The sequence below is a fragment of the Hylobates moloch genome, unplaced genomic scaffold (assembly GCF_009828535.3).
Source record: "Hylobates moloch isolate HMO894 unplaced genomic scaffold, HMol_V3 SCAFFOLD_19, whole genome shotgun sequence".
Taxonomy (NCBI): Eukaryota; Metazoa; Chordata; class Mammalia; order Primates; family Hylobatidae; genus Hylobates; species Hylobates moloch.
In genome coordinates, this window is record NW_026652294.1 from 16,309,254 (window position 1) to 16,330,123 (window position 20,870).

Consider the following 20,870-nt stretch of genomic DNA (forward strand, 5'->3'; position numbering starts at 1 on the left):
AAAGGACGTTTACGTTTTGGGAACGTGGGCCTTAGAAAGAAGAGCCTTTCTTCTTGCATTTTAACTCTAATTTGAAATGATCCCCTGCTTAAAAGAAAAATCAGCAACAACAATGAAAACCCTCCCTACTGAATTTAGAATTATAGAATGCCTGGCTGGAAGAGATGTTGGGAATAATTAAAATAACATTTCTTTTTTTTTTCCTAATTAGAGAAAAAGCGATTTGCCCAAGCTCATTCTGTGAGTCAGTAGGAAACCTCGGCCCCTGGTTTCACTCATTTCCAGTGCCTTTCCAAATCAGGAGGCTTCATTTAAACATGTTTTCTAAATGGTGGCTCTCTCTCTTTTTTGATGTTTATGCCTTGTTTAGCCAAGCAGCACATACTTAGCTCCTTTAATCTTTCCTTAAGAGTCTATTCTTCTACTCCCTTCGTCTTTTTTGTTGTTTTTTGGCGGGGGGCACTAGGGTTAAGGAATGGGGTGGGAAATGTTTTGGGTTTCTCTGAACTTCTTCCAGCTGGACGTGGCCACTTGTGCTGAAAGTTCCCACAGCTCGAAAAATCAATATTTCACATGGGGTGGTGCCAGGCAGCAGGGTGGGCCATTCAGAAAGCCACACCACTGCCCACTGTCCTCAGCCAGCCCTGATTTCTAGTAACTTTAGGTCACTTAATGTCTTGGGTGATAATTTGTTGTATTTTCAACACAAAATGCATGGGAGAAGGAACAAAACAAAGTTTTGGGATCAGGCAGAACTAGGAGCAGACCCTCTGCCTTTTCTCCTGCTGCTCGCCTTAGTTTTCCCATCTGCACCATGGAGAAGCCTCTTTCTTAGCATTATAAATGGATGTGAAGTGGTCTGGTCCTCTTCCTCCCCTTCATCTCCTTTTTTTTTTGAGACAGTGTCTTGCTCTGTTGCCCACGCTGGAATGTGGTGGCGTGATAACAACTCACTACAGCTTCAGCCTCCGTCTCAAGCATTCCTCCCACCTCAGCCTCCTAAGTAGCTGGGACCACAGGTGTGCACCACCAGGCCTGGCTAATTTTTTTTTTGTAGAGATGGGGTTTTGCCATGTTGCCCAGGCTCGTCTCAAACTCTTGAGCTCAAGCAATCTACCTGCCTTGGCCTTCCAAAATGCTAGGATTACAGGCGTGAGCCACCCACCCAACTTCTCCTTTTCTTCATACTAACAACATCATCATCTCTCCTCAGGTGGTAGGAAATACATGTTCAAATTTTTTTTGTTTTTTTGAGACGGAGTCTTGCTCTGTCGTCCAGGCTGGACTGCAGTGGCACCATCTCGGCTCACTGCAAGCTCCGCCTCTCAGGTTCACGCCCTTCTCCTGCCTCAGCCTCCCGAGTAGCTGAGACTACAAGATGCCCGCCACCATGCCCGGCTAATTTTTTTGTATTTTTAGTAGAGATGGGGTTTCACTGTGTTAGCCAGGATGGTCACCATCTCCTGACCTCATGATCTGCCCACCTTGGCCTCCCAAAGTGCTGAGATTACAGGCGGGAGCCACCGCGCCTGGCCAGGTTCAAGTTTTAGAGATTTCGTATTTATCCAACAAGCCTGTCCCTCAATAACAAGGTGCGGTGATTAAGATGACTGAGGAACCTGCTGGAACTCGCCCCCGGCATTGATGCTGGGGTTTCTGATGCCAGCAACTTTTGCATCCTTTTCCCATACAGTTCAGTTCATCTCGTTACACTGATCTGAGCTGGTTTAAGTATTTTTTTTTTTTTTAGAAAGGCTGTTACAAAGCGATAGAGGCACCTTTATTTAGAGTTGTCTATGTTCAAAAGCCACTGTGTTTCCTGTGTTTCACATTAAGTCACTGAGCTAGAGAAGGCAGCTTCCTGTCTGATAAACATAAAGAACAAGGCATTTGGGACAGTTCGGGTGACTTAATGTAACTGGGCCAGAATCGGGGAGAAGATTTGAGAACTCGCTGTCCTGTGCGGATGAGGAGGTCAAAGGCGAGGTCTTCTTTCATTTCTGTCCCTAGGCTGTAACTCCGTGTTTGGGACAGTTAGAGTCAGCTCCTCGTCCTTATTACACAAAAATGGGGTTCAGGTCTCATTGGTGTCTTCACTTCTTTTTTTTTGAGGTAGAGTCTCGCTTTGTCGCCTAGGCTAGAGTACAGTGGCGCGATCTCAGCTCACTGCAACCTCCGCCTCCCGGGTTCAAGCGATTCTCCTGCCTCATCCTCCCGAGTAGCTGGGATTACAGGTGTGCACCACACACTCAGCTAATTTTTGTATTTTTAGTAGAGACGGGGTTTCACCATACTGGCTAGGCTGGTCTCAAACTCTAGACCTCAGGTGATCCACCCGCCTCGGCCTCCCAAAGTGCTGGGATTACAGGCGTGAGCCACTGTGCCCAGCCAGTGTCTTCAGTTCTAAGCCTGCGACAGGGAGGCCTAGACAGCCAAAAGCTTTTGAATGCCGGTTAGTGACCTCTTCATTTTACAGAACACTGATCGGGGGATCCCTGGGAGGAGAAAGGTGGTGGTAGGGAGGCATTTTCGAGTTCTTATTTTTTATATTTAAGAACCAAGTATTGGGTATAAGGGAGTTGCTGTTTGCCAAGTCAGTCCGCAGAGACTCCGTAAGCTCCAGCTATGTGGTCTGCACTGTGCTGGCTTGGGGGGGCTCAGCAGAGATGGAGGGCTGACAGCCTGTCCCTGTCACCAAGCAGCGTTATCCTCCAACAGGGAGTTGGGATACTGAGGGAAGCCCATGCTACCCTGAGTCACTGGAGACATCTGAGCATCTTGAGCAGGTTCCTGGAGGCTAGGATTGCCTGGGAGGAGGAGGGGGGATGGGAAGGTGGGCATGGAAGGGAGGAAGAGCTGCTGTCTGGGTCACATCACAGCCTTGCTATTAATTATAATTATTAAACTTTATTGGCCGGACACGGTGGCTCACGCCTGTAATCCCAGCACTTTGGGAGGCCGAGGTGGGTGGATCACCTGAGGTCAGAAGTTGGAGACCAGCCTGGCCAACATGGTGAAACCCCATCTCTACTAAAAATACAAAATTAGCTGGGTGTGGTAGTGCACGCCAGTAATCCCTGCTACTTGAGTGGCTGAGGCAGGAGAATTGCTTGAACCTGGGAGGCGGAGGTTGCAGTGAGCTGAGATTTCATCATTGCACTCTAGCCTGGGCAACAGGAGCAAAACTCTGTCTCAAAAAAAAAAAAAAAAAGAAGAAATTATTGAGCACTTGTATGTGCTAGGTACCATGCTGATGCTTTTTTAAAATTATTATCTTTTATTTAAAAAATTTTAACTTACATTTAAAAAAATGGAAATGGGGTCTCACTGTGTTGTCCAGGTTGGTCTCAAGCTTCTGGCCTCAGGTGATCCTCCCACCTTGGCCTCTCAATGTGCTGGGATTATAGGCGTGAGCCACCACCGCACCTACATCTGGCCATGCTAGGGCTTTTACATGGATTATCTCATTTAATTCTTCCCTTGTTTCCATAAGGTAGGAACTTATCCTCATTTTGCTGATGGGGAGACTGTGCAGGGATTCAAACTTGGGTGCTCCAGCTCCTGACTCTCTGTGGCCTTGGAGACGCCCTGCACTCCTGGACTTGTGTTTGCTCACTTGGCAGTGAGTGGTTGGGCTGGTCCTTGAGGCCTCCACCCTCACCAGTGGCTGAGCGTTCATTCAATGGGCAGAGAGAACGTTGGGCTGCAGCAAAATGAGATCTCCCATATAGCAGTTGGCAACCCACAGTGGGGTTGCCAGGTCAGCAGTGATGGCTTGGCTACTGACTTCACCTTTAACCCCACTAGCCATTTTTCAAATGAATGTGGTTGGTCCTAAGGGAGAGCGGGTGGAAAGACCCTGGCCCCAGTGTGAATCCAGGCACTGCTGTGCCTGTCTGAGTAGTGCCCTCTGGGGAACCAGCTAGCCAGACAACCTGCCATCATGTTGCCTAGTGAGCTTTTGACATGAGCCAACTTGAAACCATTGGGTTCCTTTCTTCCTTCATCTGTCCACCCATCAGATTCACAGTCATTCAGTAGTGACTCCTTGGACCTGATTCTAGGTATAAGGCACTGGCTGGGTGCTAGGAATATGGAGGGAAAAGAAACATAGGCCCTTGTTTCCGGGAGCTGATGGTCTCCCACCAGATACCGATGCTGGAATCCCAGGGAGAAGGCATGGCAGAGTCTGAGAAGGCTTCCTGGAGGAGACAGCCGTTGAGATTGTAAAGTAGAGACATGGTGTGGCAAGTCCAGGGAGCAGGGGTGGGACCTCGTTCAGTTGCCCAGACTCAGGCAGAGCTTTGTTCAGGGGTGGTTCAGGTTGGTGAAGGCCCTGTGAGTCACCTGGGGCTGGTGAAACGTTTCCTCTCCTCCTTAGGCCAAGACCCAACCTCTCCATAGGCCAACATGGCCCATGAAGGCTTGCTTCCTTGCCCCATTTCCCAGGAAATGTGGGAGTGGAGGATTCCACTCCCAGGTCGCTCACCTCGGGGTGGATGCTGCGAACGCTGCTTGCGCCCTCTGGTTGTGTGGCCAGCATGTTTTTCTAGCCGAAGGACTTGGGATGAGATTTTTCATGGAATATTGAGAGAGACATAATTGTTATTAGAATCAGTTCTGTGTTTATTTATTATTATTTTTCGAAACAGAGTCTCACTCTGTTGCCCAGGCTGGAGTGTACTGGCACAATCTTGGCTCACTGCAACCTCCGCCTCCCAGGTTCAAGCAATCCTCCTGCCTCAGCCTCCCGAGTAGCCAGGATTACAGGCACGTGCCACCATGCCTGGCTAATTTTTGTATTTTTAGTAGAGATGGGGTTTTGTCATGTTGGCCAGGCTGGTCTCAAAAACTCCTGACCTCAGGTGATCCGCCCACCTTGGCCTCCCAAAGTGCTGGGATTACAGGCTTGAGCTATACCACACCTGGCTAATTTTTGTATTTTTAGTAGAGATGGGGTTTTGCCGTGTTGGCTGGGCTGGTCTTGAACTCCTGATTTCAGGTGATCCACTTGCCTCGGCCTCCCAAAAAGCTAGAATTACAGGTGTGAGTGACTGCGCCCAGCCAGTTCTTCTGTTTTTAAAGTAAAAAAAAAAATAAGGGGTGTGTGTGGTGTTTATTGCACAAGCATGATTGCAACAAAGCTGGAAAGAAGCAGATTTGCCCCCACCTCATCCACCGTTTTGCATTTTTCTGGGTTTCCTGTCCATATACACAGGTATTTTACAAAATTGTAAGCAGAACGGAGACTGTGTGTGTTCTGAGTTACTTAGTACTATAATGCGAAGTTCCTATGTTGCATTGGTCGCCACAATTCATATTTTAATGACCCTCTTATGTCCACTGAGGAGAGGGACCATTTTTCATGTTACCAGAAAGTTCCATGGGTTTTATTGACTCTTGCAAATTCATTCAGCAAATGTATGCAGTACATCTATTCTAGATCTAGGCCAGAAACAGCCCGCTGGTCAGGATGCAGATGAACGGGAGGTCCCAGGCCCTGTCCTGGAGGGGCTCGCAGTGTAGACCTAGGAACATGCCACTTCACTCTGGTGTGGTTGTGATTGAGGGGCTGAGGAGGTGGCGGCTGCTTGGATGCCCAATTCCAGTCGATTCCAGCCAATGGAAAACAGGTAAAACCACTTCGTCATTAGTGGTGAGAAGGCTTAGGAACAAGGGAGCTGGGAGATCTTTCTGGGCTTTTGGAGGAAGCTCTTCAACCTGTTCACCCCGCCTCTGCCATGTATGTCACTTCCAAGGCCCCTGGCCAGAAAACCCACTGGGAGGAAGTGAGGGAGAGAAAAAGTCTCCAAGGGACCATGACAACAGGGAGGCTTGGGAAATAGCCCCCGGCCCTACTGAGAGAGACCCTACCGAGGGTGGCAGTGGAGCAGGGGCAGCTGAGGGCAGGGGCAGGGGGAGGATAGTGGGGTGGAGTGGTCTTGTAAGTCGGAAGGCCATTGGCAGGTGACTTGGGCTCTGCTGAGGCCCCTGCCTTTTCCAGGATGGTGTGAGAATGGTAGCAACAAGTTGCAACAGTTTAGTTTTGTTGTAAAGAGGAAGTTTCAGAATCCTAGTGGCTACTTTTGAGCAGACAGATGTTTGTAGAAAGAGAGTATTTGGGGGTGGGCCTAAGGGGAGAAGATGGGTGGTCAGGGGGCTAGAAATTGGAATGCAAGAGCTGCCTTTGCTCCGGTATTTCCTTTCATTCCAGAGAAAGGCTTCCTCTGCCAGGTGTTGTGGCCGCCTCTTTCGGCCTCCAAGGCGCCTGTTCCCCAACCCCGGCTCCCCACTCAAGTCCCGCTGACCTGAATTCTGCTGTCTTCCTAGACAGCAGGAGAGAAGTCATTTGCTTATGGGAAAGGTTCCGAAGTCTTGTTGCTCCCCACCCCACTGAGGGCACGAACAGGGCTGGGGGCCCAGGTGGTCACGGTGGCCACCGCTGCCCTTGTGTGTTGCAGATTTGCTGAGCTCCTTGTGTCCCCCCTCCAGCCTGCTCTTGGGACCTGGATCAGCACCAGGCCTCTCGGGTTTGAGGTTTCACTGGGACAGCTCTGTCACAGTCCTTAATACCCTCCTATGATTAAATACAAACTCAGCAAAAACACAACCTAAACTTTAACCTAACTTTTTTTTTTTATTACTTGTCAATTTTTTATTTTTTAAGAGATAGGGTCTCACTCTTTCTTTTGCCCAGGCTGGAGTGCAGTGGCGCAATCATAGCTTATTGCAGCCTCAACCTCCTGGGCTCAAGTGATCCTCCCACCTCAGCCTCCCAAGTAGCTGAGACTACAGGTGCACGTCACCACACCTGGCTGATTTTAAAATGTTTTGGTAGAATGGGGTCTTGCTATGTTATCCAGGCTGGTCTTGAACACCTGGGTTCAAATGATCCTTCTGCCTTGAGCTCCCAAAGTGCTGGGATTACAGACGTGAGCCACTGCACGTGGTCCGAATTTATACTATTTAAAATTATTTAGTAGCTGTTATATTGGAAGAAGGAGAGGTGGATATAAGGAATAGAGAAAGCAACAGGAAGTGGGGTGTGGGGCAGGGAGTGGGTGACTTCAGAAGCAGCTGCTGGGTTTACATTTCATTTTCATTCAATTTATTTGTTCATTAAATACATATCAATTGCTAGAGACTGTTCTAGGTTCTGGGGACACATCGTTGAATAAGGTAACTGAAGTCCCTGCAGTTTACTCTCTAGTGGCGGAAACAGACAATAATCAAACATACTTACTAGGCAGGCCAAGACAGTAAGAGCTGTAGAGAGCCCAAGCAGGTGAGGGGGTATGTTGAGAGGTACTAAATTGCTCAGGCAGCTGGGCGTGGTGGCTCAACGCCTGTAATCCCAGCAGTTTGGGAGGCCGAGGCAGGTGGATCACCTAAGGTCAGGAGTTCAAGACCAGCCTGGCCAACATGGTGAAACCGTCTCTACTAAAAATACAAAAATTAGCCAGGCCTGGTGGTGGGCACCTGTAATCCCAGCTACTTGGGAGGCTGAGGCAGGAAGAATCGCATGAACCTAGGAGGCAGAGGTTGCAGTGAGCCGAGATGGCGCCGTTGCACTCCAGCCTGGGCAACAAGAGTGAAACCCTTTCTCAAAATAAAAATACAAATAAAAACAAATAAATTGCTCAGGTTGCTATGACGAAGTACCAGACTGAGTGGTTAAGCAGCAGACATTTATCCTCTCAGTTCTGGAGGCTGGAAGTGCAAGATCAAGGTGTGGACAGGCTTGGTTTCCTTTGAGCCCTCTCTCCTTGGCTTGTAGATGGCTGTCCCCCCACTGTGTCCTCACATGGTCTTCCCTCTGTGCACGCACACGCCTGGTGTCTCTTCCTTGTCTTATAAGGACACCAGCCATGGGATTAGGGCCTACCCGAAGGACCTCATTTTAACTTAATTACCTCTTCCAAGGCCCTGTCCTCAAATACCACAGTCACATTCTGCGGTACTGGGATTTAGGGCTCCAACATGATGGATATTTTTGGGAGGGACACAATTCAATCCATAACAGGGAAGAAGGGAGTAGGGGAGTGTGTTTGTGTCAGCAGAGGTTTCTCTGATCCAGGGACATTCTGTGGATGCCTTCGGATCCGGGGGACGAGCCCTCCAGGACGGTGCTCTACCAGTTGTTTAATTGCTTTGAGCTCCAGTTTCTGCATCTGTAAACTCCAGTTCATAGAACGATCTGTTAGTGTTCTCTGGGTAGCTAAAGTATGAAATGCTCTCAGCAGTGTCTAGTTCATGATGGACTCCCGATAAGTATCAATGCCCCTCCTGCCCTGCTTCCCGCCCCCCACTCCCCACTCCCCACCCCTGGTTCACCAGCGCTTTTTCCTTTTGTCGCACTTTGCTCTCTGCTCCGGGCTTCTACTTCTGATCAAAACACTTAAGAACCGGGTGGGAGCTGCCCTGGCTGCTCCCAGCTCCCAGGCTGCCCTGCCTTCTGCCCTGTGCCTGTGAGCCAATTGTTCTTGGAGGTGTCTCCTCCCCTCTGTTAAGTCATAAGCACTTTTGACACTGGTAAGGAGGAACTGTTGTAGAAAGCTGGTGCAGGACTATAACCTAAACTCCCAGTTACTGGCCCGAGTGTTGGATGGCTGTGGTTCGAACATGCGTTGCCGAATGCTTCGCTTATGCCACTGTTCCCAGTGGACTGCTTCATGTCTTAGCAATTCTCTGTGCTGGCTTATGTGCTGGTCTTGCTTCCCCTTTTAGAGGCCTTGCCGCCAGGACCCTTGCATGGTGCCTTGCCCATGGTGAGCACTTGATACATGCTTGAGAAACAGGTGAGGATATTCATACCAGAATGCGGGTGGCACAGACCCTGATGTGCCCTGGGTAGATGGCTTTATTTCTTTGGCTTCTGAGCCTCGCCAGCATGATGGGCGTGTGTCTGGTGCTTAGGTAAATAGGCAGGCACTCTGGACTCAGACCATCTGCCCTAATCTTGGTTCTCCCACCTGCAGGCCCTTTGACCTTGAGTGAGTCATGCAATCTTTCTACGTGCCTCAGTTTTCCTTATCTGTGGAATGAGGAAAATAAATGCCACAGAGGGTTTGGATGCTAATAAAGTTTAGCTTTACTGTTTATATGTTTTATCTGTCCACAATGTATCCGGCACAGTGCCAGGTGATTTTTATCCGTTTAAAAATTTCAATCTATTTTTTCTATCATGTTATAAAGGTTAAAGTCACTTTCAGGTTATTGCAACAAAAGTCTCTCAATCCCATCAGGGTGGCAGTATTAGTGTTCCTATTTTGTAGCTGGGAATGTTGAGACTCCAAGAAAACCTATGTGACTAGCCCCAGGTAGCAAGTGAATGATCTAAAATCCTCTCCCAGCTCCTCATTTTCAGGCCAGTTATTTTCCATATCTACTTCCATCGCCTCTCCTGCCTTCTCATCCCACTTCAACCATTATATGGACAATAGTTGTGAAATTGGGTTTTTGTAGACTTCCATGCATAGCCACACAGCGGTGGATGCTGGGTCGCATTACCTAGTTGGCTTTATGGCACCAGCTGTAAATTACAGCCCTCCCTGTTCCATCCTAAGAGACCTGTCGTGTAGACAGCAGGTGAAGGCTGGCAGGCTGGTGCGAGGTCTGGTCAGCCTGGTCCTTGTGGGGAACCTGGGCTTTTGCTGTCCTCCCTCTGAAGAATGGATACCGCCCCCTCGTACCTTCCTAGCCCACCAGCATGCTGTTCTCAGCCCGCCTTCTGCCCAGAGCCGGCCTGCTGCCCACTGTTTCCTGCCTTTGCCAGGGCGAGGGGGAGGTGGGTATATAATGCCAAGTGCTCATGAAAAACGCCTCATCATGAGATTAATTACTTGCTGCCGAGCACTGTGGAATTCACGAGTCTCCATCAGCACCTCGACATCTCCCCTGAACTCTACCTGGGGTTAGTTCTGTGGACTCTCTGACTAGAACTTTAAACCTATGTTAGACAGAAAGAAATAGATAGTGGCCACCAGTATGATGCTGAAGATCAGTCTGGCAGAATCTCTCCTGCCATTGACTAGCTGTGTGTCTTGGAGCCTTGATGTCCTCAAAGAGGGGACACTAGGCTGAGGGCGCTTCCTGGTTGTGAGGCCCTGGTGTGCAGACCTGTGCGGTATCATACACCTTGGAGGACCAGCATGGTACAGAGGGGCTGCAGAGGGGTGGGTCTCTTCCCTTTTAATACAGGTCACAGGCTTTAATGACCCTTGGGTCGAAATTAGAGCCCCCCCACCCCCACCCCCTTGCCTTACTTCTGGCTTTTACACAAGAATCTGAAGAATGTGATGCTCTTGCGGATAGGGCAGGCTTCGCAGGCTCTTCCGGGGCTTTGCAGGGCAGCCTTTGTTGTGCTGCAGGACCTGGAGCATTCCGAATTGGTTGTGGTTGGGAGTCAGAGACAACTCCAGGCTCATTAAATTCCTGGCTGTTTAGGGCGATCTAGACAGCTGGGAGGGGTAAGGGTGGGGAGATAACACTCCTCCACCTCCCAGCACTGTTATCTTAGAGAAATTGGGTTAAAAGTGAGTCTGCTGGAGGGAATTGGTAGCAGCCAGGAGGGCAGATACTGGTGCTTTGGCCCTGGGCTACTGGAAAGCTTGTGGGTCCACCTCTGCACTTCCCCTTCCTGATCACGGAGCAACTGCTGTTGACCAGGTCCTATGTGGAACCTTGCCGGATGCTCTGTGTGCATTCACTGTCTCATTGCACCCCTGGAGGCAGTGGAGCAGAGTGGTTAGGCATGGAAGACCCGGAGCCCCAAGTGAGACCTGCAGGGTACAGACACCAGCAGCTAGCGCCTGTGTGCCCTTCAGCAAGTAAGCTTTCTGGCCTTCAGTTTCCCCATCTGCAAAACGGGATACCAGTAGAACCTACCTCACAAGAATGCTATGTGGTAAAGTGAGATTCCTGGTGAAAAGCACTCAGAATAAAGTGCAAGCGGCCGTTATTTAATTGCCAGTAGGGTCCTGGGAGGTGGGCCTTTTCATTCCCGTTGTACAAATGAAGAAAGGGAGGTTCAGGACATTTAAATAATTTGCCGGATTTCCTGAACCAGTGAGGAGAATCCAGCGCTTACCTCCAGGTTGGCCTGACTCTGGAGTATCACATTCGGCCATATCCCAGCATCCTCTGGGGTGCCTGTATGCGGGCATCTCTGTGTGTGTGTTTGTGTATATGCATGTCTGTGTGCACAGGTCTCTGTGTGCATGTCTCTGCACTTCCATGTGCACAGATCTTTTTGCACGTGTCTGTGTGCATGCATATCTGTGTGTGTGCAAGTCTCTATGCACCCATCTTGGAGTGGGGAGGGGAGGAGGGGGCCTGGGGCTGTGTCCAGGGCAGGTTGGCATTGGCCCAAATCTGGCAGCTCTCTAGAGCAGGGGCCGCTGCTACTTCCTTCTTTCATGTGCAGCCACAGCTTTGGCCACTTTCAAACCAGACTGTGGCCTGGGCAAAGGAGCGCTGCTTGGTGGGTGGTAAAGTAAGCGGTAGTCACGTTTCTGGGGAAGGACGTGGTAAGGTCATCCTGCCAGCCAGGCTGCCTGCTCAAGGACACTGGGGTTGGCCAGCCTTTCAGACAAGGGTGCTGCCACAACCCAGTCTAGGAGCAGTAAGTTAATTTTTCTGTAAAGTGCAAAATAAGTGGATTTCATCCTCAGTTGTATTTGATCATTTCCCCCAGGGAATGCAGGAGGCTCTGGGATGCTTCTCTGGAAAGCTTGCCATTGCTTTCCTGGCTGTGTCATCTTGGGCAGATCTTGCCTCTCCTTCCTAGCATAGATAAGTCAGGGTGGTGTTTTTCAAGAACTTTCAAGTGAGATTCATTGGTGGGTCGTGAAGTGAGTGGCAACCAGTTTGTTTGTTTATTTATTTATTTTTGAGATGGAGTCTCGATCTGTCACCCAGGGTGGAGCGCAGTGGCAGGATCTTGGCTCACTGCAAATTCCGCCTCCCGGGTTCAAGTGATTCTTTTGCCTCAGCCTCCCGAATAGCTGGGATTACAGGTGCCTACCACCACGCCTGGCTAATTTTTGTATTTTTAGTAGAAACGGGGTTTTGCCATGTTGGCCAGGCTGTCCTGAACTCCTGACCTCAGGTGATCTGTCCGCCTCAGCCTCCCAAAGCGCTGGGATTATAGGCGTGAGCCACCATGCCTGGCCGGCAACCAGTATGTTTAGAAATGAAATAAAATAGACTTGAATGGAAAAGAATCAGAGTGAATAGCATGTGTATGTCACATTGTGACAGTTTTGTTAGACATGTTTGTATTTGTGACAAAAAGTTTTTAAATTAAAATTTAAAAAAAAAGGCTGGGTGCGGTGGCTCATGCCTGTAATCCCAGCACTTTGGAAGGCTGAGGTGGGCAAATCACTTGAGGTCAGGGGTTCGAGACTAGCCTGGCCAACATGATGAAACTCCGTCTCTACTAAAAATACAAAAATTAGCTGGGTACAGTGGGGCATGCCTGTAATGCCAGCTACTTGGGAGGCTGAGGCAGGAGAATTGCTTGAACCCAGGAGGTGGAGGTTGCAGTGAGCTAAGATTGTGCCACTGCACTCCAGCCTGGGCGACAGTGAGACTCCGTCTCAAAAAAAAAAATAAAAATAAAAATTATAGCTTAAGATAAATGTTGGGGTCCCAAGGATGAGATGCCCTGGCGCCTCTGGCAGCCCTGACTTAGGGTGGTTCCTGCCTCCAGGCCCGAGCTGAGCTGCATGTTCAGCCAGGGCTGTAAAGGGAGCCCCTTGCCAGATCAGACTCTTTAACTAAAGGGCTTAACAAAATTCTGGGAAATGAGCTACATTCCTGGGGTGGAATAAATCATGTTGAGTTGGGTTAGGCAGGATGTGACTTCAAACCCTCGAAGTAGGCTGTGTGAGGGCAGCGTCTGTGATTGACTCATTATGAGCTCAGTGGCGACACAGGCTGTCTTGAGAGGAGGCAAAGATCATGGGGGAGGGGCTGGTGTGCGGGGCTGCCCCGCGCCCAGCTCTGGGAGCTTATTTTGTCCTCACAGTGGCACTGTGAGTTAGACGATACTCCTATCCAATGCAGAAGAAGGGGCTGGTGGGGTGGGGGTAGGGGCTGTCAGCTAGACCCACTGGGGCTCCTTGTAGCTGTCCGTGGGGGTAGCTGGGATCAGCTCCATTTTACAGGTGGAGAAACTGAGGCTTGGGGCCCAAGTCAAGCTGGCAAAGTTTGTTCTGTTAGTTAAGTGGTGGCTCTGGCATTCCACAGGCAGCCTGTCTACCTCCCGGCTGCGGCTCGTCCTCAGATGTCTTCTGTGAAGGCTGTAAGTGAATAATCACCATGAGCAGGTCCCTCTCCTTTTGAAGCCCATGATCAGAGTCCACTGCAATGACCGCTTGATCAATGCAGGGAGATTGTTGCTGACCCCTGACCAGTGATGTGTCTCTTGGAAACAAAATAAAAATTAGTGTACGGCAGATATAGTTATCAGTGAGGCAGAGGGTGGGGCGGAGGGTGAGGACCCTGGATGGCCACAGAGAAGCTATGGCCCATTGTGGGTGGCCCTTGCTATCTGTCCTGCTAAGGGGAGACATGAGCCACACCATAGTCATGTGGACTTATTTGGACAATAAGATAGAAGATGATTGGGCTTAACATTAAGAATGGGTGTCGCAGATTTGACTGGAGTTGGTCCCTGGAGTCTGGACCTTTGGGAAGATGGGAACCTCTCCCATGACTTTAGTTCAGCCCCTCCCATATGTGGGGCACTGGGGATGCAGTGGTGACCCGATCTCTGCCTTGGAGCCCTCAGCCCCGCAGGACTAGAGGTGAGATGGCTACTGGGTGAAAGTGGCTTCTCATTCACTCGCTTTTTTGTGTTATTTAAATAATCACTCAGAGGAGAACAAGCTGCTGAAAGCCTGATGGGTTCTAGGCTCAGCGACCTTCAAAAGTGGCCTTCTGTTTCTGGTCTCCGGTTGCACTTCTCAGCAGTCGTGATGTGGATTCAGAAAGCCCTCATGCTGCACTTTCCCACTGAGACGGTGGCCATATAATTACATCTTCTGAGTATGGTTATTTTTCTGCATTGGGTTTCAGCAAACTGTGCTCACATGCTTGAGGAAAGAAAAACCATTCTATCAGCAGAAGCTAAGGGAAGGAATAACTTTGCTGCAGGAATCTGAAGGGTTCAAGTTCCCCCTCCTGGGGGTGGGGGGAAGCCTCCAGCCAGCTGGGGAGATACCATCTGCAGGGGGACATGCTTGGTGTGCTTGGTGAACCCAACCAAACCCTTCCCCTCTCAGCCGCTTCCAACCTGGGGGCGAGTCAGAGGGGATCATCTGCCCCTCACTATTTAGGAGGGGACGTCCCCACCATACCTGAAACAATTTGCTTTTCTTTGCAGTTTCTCCTGGGTGGCTGAGATAAAGCTCGTTATTGAGTAGGTAAGGCGCAGGTGTGATGTCACTGTGCAAATATTGAACCAATTAAAAGCAAAGCCAAGGATCCAGTGTAGATGACTTATCTGCAGATCCAGCCCTAGGTCTGTCTGCCTGGCCTCTTAACATGGGGCAAAAGCTGCTTAACCTATTGTTTCCTCCTCTCCTTCCTTCCTTCCCTCCTTTCTCCCTCCCTCCCTCCGTCTCTCCCTCCAGCTACCCTTGGAGTCGTCATTCTCTTGGACTCCCAGGTTCCCAGAAAATACTTGCAAGCATTTTGAACAGTTCAGTTATTTTCAACAAGCACTGATGCTCTCTCTGCAGCACCCTGGGCAAGAGCAAGAGGGGTGGGGAGACAGTCCCTGCCTCTAGAGAGTTCTAAGAGACAGTGGAGGACACAGGCAATGAAGCCATGGTTCTGGTATAAGGCAGATTGCGCCGGGCCTGTCGGGGAGGAGGGAGAAGGATGAGTAATTCATACTAGGGTAATTCATACTATGAGTAATTCATACTAGGAGAGGCTGCCTGGGGGAGATGGCATGTCCACTTGGTTTTGGGGACTCTCAGTCTGTGGAGAATTGGGGAGATGGGCCCTCCAGCTTTTCTCTGGGTGAAAGCTGAAGCAAAGGCTGCTCTGGGGAGTGTGCGCTGGTGACTGGAATGGAGGGTTCTAACAGTGGACAAGAGAGGTGTGGCTGGAAAGATGGTTGAGAGGCACTGGTGGAAGGCATTGGGGTGGGGTTATAAAGGCTGTGGGGGGCACACTTCTATCCATGCTGGGCGGGCTGTCATTCTGGGGTGATGGCAGGGCTGGCCTCAAACTTTTGCTGCTTTCTGCCCTGGCTCACTGGTTGATTGATTTATTCATTAAGAAATGGTTTCAGGCTGGGTGTAGTGGCTCATGCCTGTAATCCCAGCGCTTTGAGAGGCTGAGGCAGGTGGATCACTTGAGGTCAGGAGTTCAAGACCATCCTGGCCAACATGGTGAAACCCCATCTCTACTAAAATACAAAAATTATCTGAGTGCGCTGGCACACGCCTGTAGTCCCAGCTGAGACGGGAAGATCACTTGAATCCAGGAGGCAGAGGTTGCAGTGAGCCAAGATCGTGCCACTGTACTGCAGCCTGGGCAACAGAGTGACTCAGAAATGGTTTCTGTGCTGAGGACCCCAAGCCATGTCTCTGTGGTCCTGAAGTTGGTATCTTAATGGAGGACACCCCATTGGACACTATTGTGTAGTCCGTGTGACACGTGCCGCATGAGATCTGTGCCCAAGATGCTCTGGAAACACTGGCCCTGGAGCTCCTGGGATTGCTCAGTCACTTCTCACTGTCGTAGGACGGTGATTCCAGGACTCTCCTCGAGCCAGGCTCTATGGAGTAGGAGATCAGAGGGTAAAGTCTGTGGTTGCACTTGTCCCTCTCGTGTCATTTAATCACTCTCCACCTAGCCTGGTCAGGGAACTATCTTTTCTTCTCTTAGATCGGAAGCTCCCTCCTTGCAAGTCCCCAGTATTTTCCAACCACTGACTTCTCACTGCCCCCTCCCTGCAGGTAAGGGAGGATGATTTCTGTTTTTTTTTTTTTTTTGAGGCAGAGTCTGACTGTGTCCCCCAGGCTGGAGTGCAGTGGTGGAATCTCGGCTCACTGCAACCTCTGCCTCCTGGGTTCAAGCAATTCGTGGCCTCAGCCTCCCAGGTAGCTGGGATTACAGGCGCACACCACCACGCCCGGCTAATTTTTGTATTTTTAGTAGAGACGGGAGTTTCACCATGTTGGCCAGGCTGGTCGTGAACTCCTGACCTTGTGATCCACCTGCCTTGCCCTCCCAAAGTGCTGGGATTACAGGCTTGAGCCACCGTGCACCCCCAGCCAATTACTTTAAAATACAAATCTGATGTCACCTCTGCTCCTCCCCAGCTATCCCTAGAATAAAGTCCACATTCCTAAGTGGCTGATAAGATCCTGGGTTAGCTGCCCCAGTTTATCCCCTCCAGCCTGTCCCAAGCTATTGCCCCCACCCCTTCCCATGCAGGAGGAGGGAATCTATGTACCACATTCTGGTATCTGGTGTCATTTTTTTTAAAAGAAATTGTTCATTTAATTTTTAAGTTGGCAAAAATTGTTTATATCCATCGTGTACAACATGATTTGAAATACTGGTGTTTTTGATAGCCTGAGTTTCCTTGGGTGCCAGGCAAAGTGAAAGTGACCACAGGCCCTCCCTTGGACAGGCAAATGCCGTCATCTTTCAGTGTTCCCTGGACTTTCAGCAGTCACCTGAGCCCCCCTCCATGCCTGCTTCGAGGAGGCAAAGGCAGAGCCTGCAGATGGGGCAGGCTCTGGGGTCTGGGCACTAAGTTCCTCTCTGGTTTTCTTATCTGCTAAGCATCAACACAGGCTTGGGTTGGAATACTGCTAATGGAAACAAGTTCCAGCTTCTTCTATAAGCAAACAACATTCCTGAGGTGGGAAGGGGCCCACCCGCAGTCCTCAGCTCCTACCTCCTGGGCCCTGGGCAGCTGGGAGGAGCCCCCCACTCCTTGTTAGCCTAGGGAGAGTGAGGGCCTAGGTCGAGGCTGCTGTAGGTTATTAGCCCTGGGTGACAGAGGAGCCACTTTGCTGACCCACCCTGTAGATAACTGCTCTAACAGCCCTGGTGTGTATTGCAGAGAGTGGCCTTGTGCATTCCTGTGTGCAGATAGGACATCTTGCAGGTGGGAAAGCCGAGGCCTGGGTGGTGCCTGCAGGATTGCACAGCTGGTCAGCTCTCGCCAGACTCAAATCCAGCTCTTCTGCCACACGCTTTGTGCCCATCTCACCAGACCAGCATTTTCCAGACCAGCATGGAGAGAGATTTTTCCTGCAGGATATTCCTGGGATGAAGTTAAGCAGATTTATTTATTTATTTATTTATTTTATTTTATTTTTTTGAGACGGAGTCTCACACTGTTGCCCAGGTTAGAGTGCAGTGGTGTGATCTTGGCTTACTGCAAGCTCTGCCTCCCGGGTTCACGCCATTCTTCTGTCTCAGCCTCCAGGGTAGCTGGGACTGCAGGCGCCCGCCACCACGCCCAGCTAATGTTTTGTATTTTTAGTAGAGACAGGGTTTCACCGTGTTAGCCAGGATGGTCTCTTATCTCCTGACCTCATGATCCACCCACCTCAGCCTCTCAAAGTGCTGGGATTACAGGCGTGAGCCACCATGCTCGGCCTAAGTTAAGCAGATTTCTTTTTGCAGGCTGCTTCCTACAACCTTTTGTGTATATTGTGATTGCAAGAGGGCCATAGGGAGGTGGCATTTCATTCTTATTTGGCCATGAAACCCTCTTCCCTCTGCAAATTGCTGTCTTTATAGTCACCGTCCCTGAGAACTGTTCTCTATGGATGGACATAGCCTGCAGAAAGAGTCACTAGACTCCTGGTAACTGATTTTCAGAGTGCCCAGGTGTCATTCCTAGGAAGAATGGGGATTAAATAGCTCAGGATCACAAGATAGAGGAGTTGGGAGGGAAATTCCTATCATGCCGTTCTCGCAGGGAACTTGAGCTACAACTCTTCTGATGTTAGGTGGTGGTGGTGGTGGTGGTGGTGTTTGTCCTCATTCTAAAGCTAGGAAATTGAGGTGCTAGCAGCTTCAAGGTCACAGGAATTGTGAGTAGGGGACCTGGGACTCCAACCCAGGTCTGTCTGGCCGCAAAGCCATAAACCCCATCATGGGGCATTACAAGCATTTACCTTGGGATTTGCAGAACCAGGACCTCACATGGCTGTGGTTTTTCCACTTCTGTCTCTCAGTTCTGAGTTGATACCAAAGGTTGATGTTCCCAGCATCTACTTGATAGATGGAGGTGTAGCATTCCAGGAGGGCACACGACCTTCTCATGGCATCCTAGCAAGAGCAGAGGCCATACCAGCCAAGATTCTTTCTGGTATGTCGGACTGGTAGTAGGTGGTAGGTGCCTCTACATTAGTTAATCAGGGGGTGCTAGAAGGTTCTAGAAAACAGAGATGGTTGAACTGTATGCAAAACCAGTAAATTATCTTCAGTCCTATTTCTCTTTGTAGATTGAAATCCCCAGTATGCATTCTTTCCCTTTTTGTTTTAAGGATATAAAAATTAGTCCATAAATGGCTTGGTGTTTGTAACAAATTAGGTGGCTATAACCCTCATGCGTGTGTGGTTTCAACTTGGCTCTCCTGTTACCTTCAGCTCTCCAGCCCTGTCCCTCTTTGCACAGCCACAGCCCAAGGGATTTTCTAGCCTCTTGGGACCTTCCCTGTTAAGTCTTTCTTCCTCATTTTGGCCTTGTTTCTCATTTATTCATTCAGGACCCTTTAACTGAGCACCTGCTCTGGGCCAGGCATTGTGCCAGACATTTGGAATTGAGGAATGAGACCCAATTCCTGTCCTCAAATAAAACTACAAATAATGAGTATTTAGCTGTTTGGTTATGGTGGAACAAGTACAGAGCACAGACGGGAAGGACATATATATGAAATGTCTTTTTGCTGCAAAAAGTCTTCAGAGAAGGGAACGTTTGAACTGAGATCTCAGAGAGGGTTCCTAGTACAAAGGACACTTCTCTGGCTTCTTTGAAGGCCTGGAGGCCTGAGCAGAGTGTAGTGTGAATGGGGAATTGATTATATGCCGCTGGGAACCACTGTGGCAGAAAGGAAGGGCAGGGGCAAGATGAATGGATGGGGTCCTAGAGGGCGTGCTTACCATGCAGATTTTATTCTGGAGAAGGTGTGGAGCAGTTGAACCATTTTGAACTGACCAAGTAATATCAATAAAATAGGAAGTCATATAAATAGGAATTTGAATTTGTGAGTCATCAGGAGTTCTGTAGAAGTGGCAGGGGAGGCCAGGAGAGAGGCAGTTGGAGCAGTCCAGAAGGGAGGGCCTGTGGGCCTGAACTGGAACAGGGCACGGGCAGTGGTGTTGGCGGAGGGCTGGGGAGGAGTTTACGATGACTGTCTTGGGTGACCAGATGGACAGTGTCTCCCAGAGATGGACACCCAGAAGAGAGTATGGGTCTGGGGAGAGAAGGTGGGGGAGTTCAGGTGTGATGATGCGTCCTCTAGGTGGAGATGGCTTGTTGGTAGGTGTTTAAATATATTTATTAATATATGAAGGGGTATGGGGAAGAGCTCTGGGCGGGAAATAATCTGGCTGTCCCAGTAGTGGAAGCCATGGATTTCCTGTGTCTAATCCAGATTGATTTGCCAAAACTATTCAATAAATAGTGTTTGGGCCTGGTGTGGTGGCTCACACCTGTAATCCCACCACTTTGGGAGGCCGAGGCAGGCGGATTGCCTGAGCTCAGGAGTTAGAGACCAGCCTGCCCAATATGGCAAAACCCCATCTCTACTAAAATAGAAAAAATTAGCCGGGCGTGGTGGTGTGCACCTGTAGTCCCAGCTACTCGGGAGGCTGAGGCAAGAGAATTGCTTGAACCCGGGAGGTGGAGGGTGCAGTCAGCTGAGATCACACCACTGCACTCCTGCCTGGGTGACAGAGACTGTCTCAAAAAAAACAAAAAAACAAAAAACCAAAAAATTAGCGTTTGATGGGATTCCCAGGGTGGGGTGAGCTGGCACAGCTGTGTCAACAACTTCCACCCCCAACCTCCAAAATGTGGCTCCTGCTTGTCTTCCGTTAATCATCTGGACCCTTTGATGCTGGTGACTTTGCTTATGAGTCGCAGGCTGGCTGCCGTGTTGGAGGTTCTGAAGGTGCTTCTTGCCTGCCTGGGGAGGCACATCAGTCTCTTCTGCCCGGTTGATTGGTTTACTTTTAAATTGGGTATTCAGGATCTTTAAAGCACAGTCCACCAGGAGAATCTAGGTCAGATCTCTTAGAATACAGTATGTTACAAGGGGCTGTCATTCCTTGGTGACAATGCCATCTATAACGGCCATTTTTATGGGGTCCTGGGAATCCTTTTGCCCTGAGGATTTCTGTTTTGTTAAGGAGATTCGGCCCGTGCACTTCAGAGATGGGGGAGGGTGATGACTGAGAGGTCTGGCTTCATAGTGCTGCGTTTGCTCATACGAACCCCTTCAATCAGTGGGCTCAACTGGGCGTGATTTGTCTTCCCCCGCAACCCCCAATTTCCACCTTTGGTGACGTCTGGAGACATATTTGGTTGTCACAACTGGGGACAGGGTGTGACTGGCATCTAGTGGGTAGAGGCCAGGGGTGCTGCTCTGCTGCTGAATACCTCACAAGGTACAGGATAGCCCCACCACAAAGGATTCTCTGGCCCCAGATAGCCATAGTGCCGTAGCATCGTTTTGTATGTGGTTATTAAGGGACCGTACCTTCTTTCTGTACGTTGGCTCTTGCTTTTCTCCCTCGGCCCGAAATACTTTTCCACCATCTCTTCCCTTCCCTGCCAATATTCTACCCATCTTCCAGGACCCAGTTTAAATGTCACATCC

General features: G+C 49.8%; 1 protein-coding gene across 2 annotated transcripts in view; it reads left to right on the forward strand.

The window, feature by feature from the left end:
• MYH9 (myosin heavy chain 9) overlaps nt 1-20,870 on the forward strand; it is a 104,137-nt gene that overhangs the window by 8,905 nt on the left and 74,362 nt on the right. The window lies entirely within an intron of this gene.